The 5717-nt window shown below is 40.3% G+C and overlaps 1 pseudogene across 1 annotated transcript; it reads right to left on the reverse strand.

The window, feature by feature from the left end:
- Nucleotides 1-816: 816 nt before the first annotated feature.
- LOC148919414 (disease resistance protein RUN1-like) lies at nucleotides 817-4265 on the reverse strand (annotated as a pseudogene). Its single transcript, XR_016124440.1, has 4 exons — nucleotides 3699-4265; nucleotides 2289-3406; nucleotides 1624-1894; nucleotides 817-900 (listed from the first exon to the last, which is right to left on the reverse strand). The product of XR_016124440.1 is annotated as a disease resistance protein RUN1-like (transcript).
- Nucleotides 4266-5717: the final 1452 nt, after the last annotated feature.

Here is a 5717-nt window from a genome sequence, read left to right on the forward strand (position 1 = left end):
CATAACAGAAAATAGAAAATGACTTCTGCTCTAAGAAATCAAGAACAGATTATAATGACTTCGCTCTAAGAAATCAGTGAGCAGATTATAATGACTTCTCTAAGAAATCAGGCAGATTATATTTCAACAGTTCCCATGTGGGAGAACGGTGAAAAGATAATATTTTTTTGGCTACACGATCTACTGGACGGCTAAGATTGAAGGTCAGGAAAATGCAAGGAAGCGGCATGGAAAGAGAGGGAAGAGACGAGCACAATGTCCAATCAAAAAGAAAAAGCCGAAGAAAAACACAAGTCTTGTACTCAGGTCCACCTCTCCAGCTTTAAAGTGGTTATCTATTCAATTTAACTCTCACACAAGCATGGAGCTTTTGCGCATGTTGTGGATGAAATTCAAATGGGCAGTGCATCTATGGGGTTTAAAGACATATCCTATAGTCTGAGAAGTTTAGGCCAGTCCAAATTCTCTCAAATTTAGATATGGCATTCTGCGTACACATCTGCTGGAACAACTCTCATGGAGGAGTTAACTTCATCGGAGCAATGGAAGTTCCAATCGGACTTATTCAATTTGATTGACCGTCACCAACACTTTCTTCGAACATGCTTTAGTGTGTGACAATATGAGAAGGCTACGACGTCACCGGTCCAAATGCTCCCACATTTGAATACGTTATTCATGAAGGAGTCAACTTTATTTGAGCATCATAAGTTGCTCATCAGCTTGATGCACTTGGCTGGCAGTCCATAAACTAGCAAATTTTGGACATGTATCGGCCATATTGCATGAACCAAATAATACATTCTTGTCTTTCAATCAACTTGGATAGGAAAAATCATGAGAATAGCTCTGAGAATTCCTCAATTTTACTCCAGAGGCCGAGTTGAGAACTTTCAACGACTGAGATTAAAAACTCACAAGAATAAGCAAAGACTCCAACGGTTGCATTAAATCAAAGCCTCCCAGTGGCGAAGTCGGTTGAACCTCTCTCGCGAACAATGGTGAGGGATGCTCAAAAATAAAATTGTTTCTACCAAAAAAATGCACTTTTGAGCCAAATTCTTTATTAGTTTTGCCCAAATTATACAGAGGTTGGAGATCAATTCTAACAGGAAAATGTGAATTCGAAAAGGAAAGTGAAAATTCGAATGAAAGTGAAGCACTACTAATTTATCGAAGGGAAGAGGTCGCCCAAATCATATGCCAAAAACAGAGCTGTTAAAATTGACTTGTTTGATAAATTCAGAAAGAAATTGGCATTGCAAGAGTCCAATTAAGACAAAGACTTTCCAATCACCACCATGTCTGCCAACAACACGATTGTGACATCCACCAGCATCAAATGGGTGACGACCATCCAGCACCACCAGAAAATAATGCGCGAGTCAAGGCCAACCCCTCCGAACACCCGAAAAACAAGGAATTGGTTTGTGGAAATCAAAGTATAACCGAACGTTCAGTAGCCATGCAATACGAATTAACACCAAAGGGACAATACAAATCATGAACCGAGAATCAGGGTAACAATAAGGTCTGATATTAAAATGCTGTTAAACCCTCTTATCAGGGTAGAAACTGGAGTTCAGAACAAACAACAACTAGTTTTGGTTGAGATTATTATACCTTGCAATCCTTCCAAACTATTTTGAGTCTGCTACGCTGCAGGTCTAAAGCAACTAGTTTTGGTTGCATAGGAAAGTCGTCTGGTATGGACTCTAAAGGAAAATAATGTCAGCACAACAATATTAACTTTTTTGGAAAATCTTTGTACTCTCCAGTGAGCTCTACTCATGAGGTGGAGTAACCTCAGTTTTTTCATGTTGGTAAATGCTTGTGCACTGAATCTAGCCCTGTAAGAGCCATGTAGAGCAACTCCTTCAATTTTTTTAGTTCCCTATTAACAAAAGATACCGAGTTAGAAAAATGATTTACAAACATGAAAATCCGTGTATGTATTAACCAAGAGGTATAATTATTAGTTTGTGTTTGCAATCAAAGACAATATTTTTTTGTTGGTTATGCCTAATTGAGCTTTGATATTAATGGATATAATATGAGCAATAGGTCTACTGAAGTGAAAAATGGTCTAAACTTGCAGACTAAGGTCTCATGTTCAAATGGCACCTTGGTAGCGTGGATGTGTGAGAACCCCTCTTTTACTTTGATTTAGAGCTTGTACTAAACAAAAAAAATAAAGAAATCGAGGACATTCTAATTTATTATAGATATGGGATACATATGCTTCTCTTGCATGATGCATTCTAAAACTTTACTTGGAAAGTACTTACAGATTTGTCTCTCAATACATCTGTTACGTCTTCACGTTTCCACAATCTACTAAAATTTTCAGGGTGACCGTCGGCATTTTCATAAACGATCTCTCTTCCCATGTCTCGAAGCAAATCATGCATCATCAGCTCGTTTTGTTCACTAACAGTTACAAGACACCGCTCAATGAGGACACTGATTCCTATCGTTGCAGAAAAGCCACATCCATCTAATATTTGTGTTACATAGTCCCTGTCCATTCCTATAAAGAAACAAGATATATCAAGGAATATCTCTCTCTTTGTATGATCAGGTAGCCCATCAAAGCTTATTCTGAGTATTTTTTGAATATCTCCATCAGGACTTCTTTCCAATTTCTCCAAGTGGCTTTCCCACTCCCCTATGGATCTTTTAATCGAAAAGACCCTACAACTCGAAGCGCTAGTGGCAAGCCTTGACAGTAACGAATTACATGTTTTGAGAGGTCAAGATATTCTTGATCAGGATAACCAATTCCAAAGGCATGCCAACTAAAGAGCTCTAGAGCTTCTTCCTCGTCCATTGCTTGAGCCATATATGTGCTATCCACTCCAACTTGGTCTAGCAAATGTTGATTTCTTGTTGTTATAACAATTCTACTTCCAGGACCAAACCAATCACGAGCTCTAGCTATTGCTTTTAGTTGCTGTAGATCATCTGCATCGTCAATTAGACAAGTGCTCTTTTACAGCGCAATCTTTCTCTTATCATATCGATCCCTTTAGCAGCAGAGCCAACCTTTATGCCCTGACTTTTCAAGATATCATTCAGAAGTTGTTCTTGCAAACCAACCAGACCATTAATGGGTTGGTGTGCAATTACTTCCCTCACGTTTGCAAGGAAACTCCTACCTTCAAAGCTACCTTCAAATTTTTTATAAATGGCTTTGGCAAGCGTTGTTTTCCCAATGCCGCCCATCCCCAAAATACCAATCATGCGAACAACACCCTTAGAACCTGAATTTACAATATCCAAGTGATTACTCAAAATCTTCACCCGAGAAGTAATTCCAACAAGGTGTTCGATGTCTAATTGGTGTTTGCTGTTCACCAAGTCATTAACCTTCCCAAGAATTTTCTTGATAAACTTTGCTTCATGCCTGGCAATTAAACACAGAAGCAGAATAAACTACAGGGTTAAATTGAATCCCTAACTTAATAATTTAGAATTAAGATATAATTAACAATTAAGATTGGGATTTAACATCAAATGTTAAATGGATCTTGCATTATCAAGTCAGAAAGAATGGATAGTTAAAATCAAACCAAACCAAACCATAGTTAAAAACATAGTTGGAAAAACAAAAACAAAAACAAAAACAAAAAGGACAGAAAACATATGGTTGTCAAGTAAGGAGATGATAATCCGAGGAACAAGAAATTAGTAATTACCCATCAGCATTTTTAAGATCTTCCCCACACAAATCTGCAGCTTGAGTGAGAGCATTTCTCCATCGCTTTACCTTTTCTTTCTTATGTTTGCCCGCTTCATGTTTCTTAAATGCTTGTGCAAAACTACCAGTTTGTTTCTGGACATCTGAAGCATCAACATTATAGAACAATGGCATAACTGTTGCCCCAATCTTTCTCTGCACTCCATGATCTTCACCAGCTCGTCAAGGCACCAACTGAATCGCATAACTCTTGGAGAAGACAATTATGGAGATCATGGACCCGTTGATTGCCCGATCCTGTTGGGTTTTATAAATTTCGCTCTTTCTAGCTCGTTGTCGTCAAGAAAGGTGCGGATTCCGACATCGATAATGCTTTGCGTGGAGGTGGCCTGTGAAGCCCTTGCGTGTGTCTTCACCTCAAAGCTCAAGAACACTTGGTACTTACAACGTTTTGATGAGGATGAAGAGGAGGCATCCATTAATTGATACTGGTTCAGATCAGACCAACTACAAATTATGCCAAAGTTGGCCTTCCGATCCGACTTGAGCAGAAGAAGTTATTTCATAATTATTCGGGGAGTGGTTTGGCCTTGAGCAGCAGATGAATATGTCACTGAACCTTCAATAAAGGCTAGCATGTAGAAGACAAAATAGGAGAAGCAGTCGTTACGCTTCGGACACCGATGTGGTGCCGGCCGAAGGCTCTCCGATACTTAAGTCAACTAAGAGGGGTAACTTTAGCATAGTAATAGAAAAGGTAAGAAAGTAGTTACCCTTTTTACTAGGGTACTGTTCCCTTTTTATAGGGAAGTGAAAGTGGGAGGTTTGTGTAGATTTTCGATGTGGGACTTTGTGCAAGTCGTTGTGGTGGTGACACGTGTCATGGAGATTAGGTTTAGCAATTGGGACCTTCAACAGTCGGGAATTTCAGCATGTGTTTGGCACCTCGGAAGGGTGTCTTCCTTCGGCATGGGAGAAGGCGTGTCTGCCTTGGTGCTAGTTGTTTTGAGGCTGAATATGCTCGGTTGATTATGGTGTAAACAATAGTCCCCCAAGTTCGCGGTCAAGAAGTGACTTTTGGGTTGGGAACTTGTGTAATCATGACCGAGCATTCCAGGTTCAGTGGGAGCCGTAGGGTAGTCCCTAGTCCCCCAAGTTGGCAAGCTAGAAGTTGCATTAATACTTGGTAGGTATGATAAAAGCTGTGGTAGCCTCTGGAATAATTGGTAGATGGGTACCTTTGAAAGAAAAGTAGACTTGGGTCATAAAGCTTCAGCAAGTGTCTTGGGGAGCATGTGATGAGCCTTGCATTTCTTTTTGCATGGCCCTTGCCGTTCGGCAAGGTTGCAAAAATTTATTTATTTATTTATTTATATTTTGTTTTGGTCTAGGTGCCTTGTGAGCTGAGACTTGTGGGAGCTCTTCAAGAAAAACTATGACCCCTACCGTTCGGCAAGGGGTTTGAGAGTCTCGAGCTTGGGCCTCATGGGGCAAAAACGGACTGGGGTCTTGCTGTGCCTTCGGCAAGGGGTGGCCTCTTTGTTGTTTCGTTTTTCTTTTCTTTTTTTTTTCTTTTTTTGGTATGGAGTAAAAGAATTTGGGCTTGGGCAACACATATTCGTTGAGCTGGGCTTGGGATTTTGGTAAGGAGAATCCTTTGGGAGCCCATTTCGCTAGTGCACAAAATTGGACTTGGGTTTTTTTTTTTTTTTTTTTTTGTAATAGTTGTATGAGGCCATGGTAGTCTTTATGTGGCCCTTGCCGTTCGGCAAGGGGCCAAAATGGTTTAGGCCGGTATGGGCTTTCGGCAAGAGGGGCCAAGAAGGCCTTTGCTAAGTGTTGAGTTCAGCAATGCTTGGGCTATCTTCACTAGTAGTTGGGCTTTAATATCTTCAGTAAGGGGGGTATCACGTGAGGCTTCCTTTAGTTTGAATGTTCCTTGCCATTCGGCAAGGAGGCCAAGACAATACTCAAGTTATCTCACGGTTTTGGCTTGGGCCCCGTGTGGCTAAAGTGT

Source organism: Prunus mume, linkage group LG2 (assembly GCF_029339155.1).
Source record: "Prunus mume cultivar Tortuosa linkage group LG2, ASM2933915v1, whole genome shotgun sequence".
In the NCBI taxonomy this organism is placed as follows: Eukaryota; Viridiplantae; Streptophyta; class Magnoliopsida; order Rosales; family Rosaceae; genus Prunus; species Prunus mume.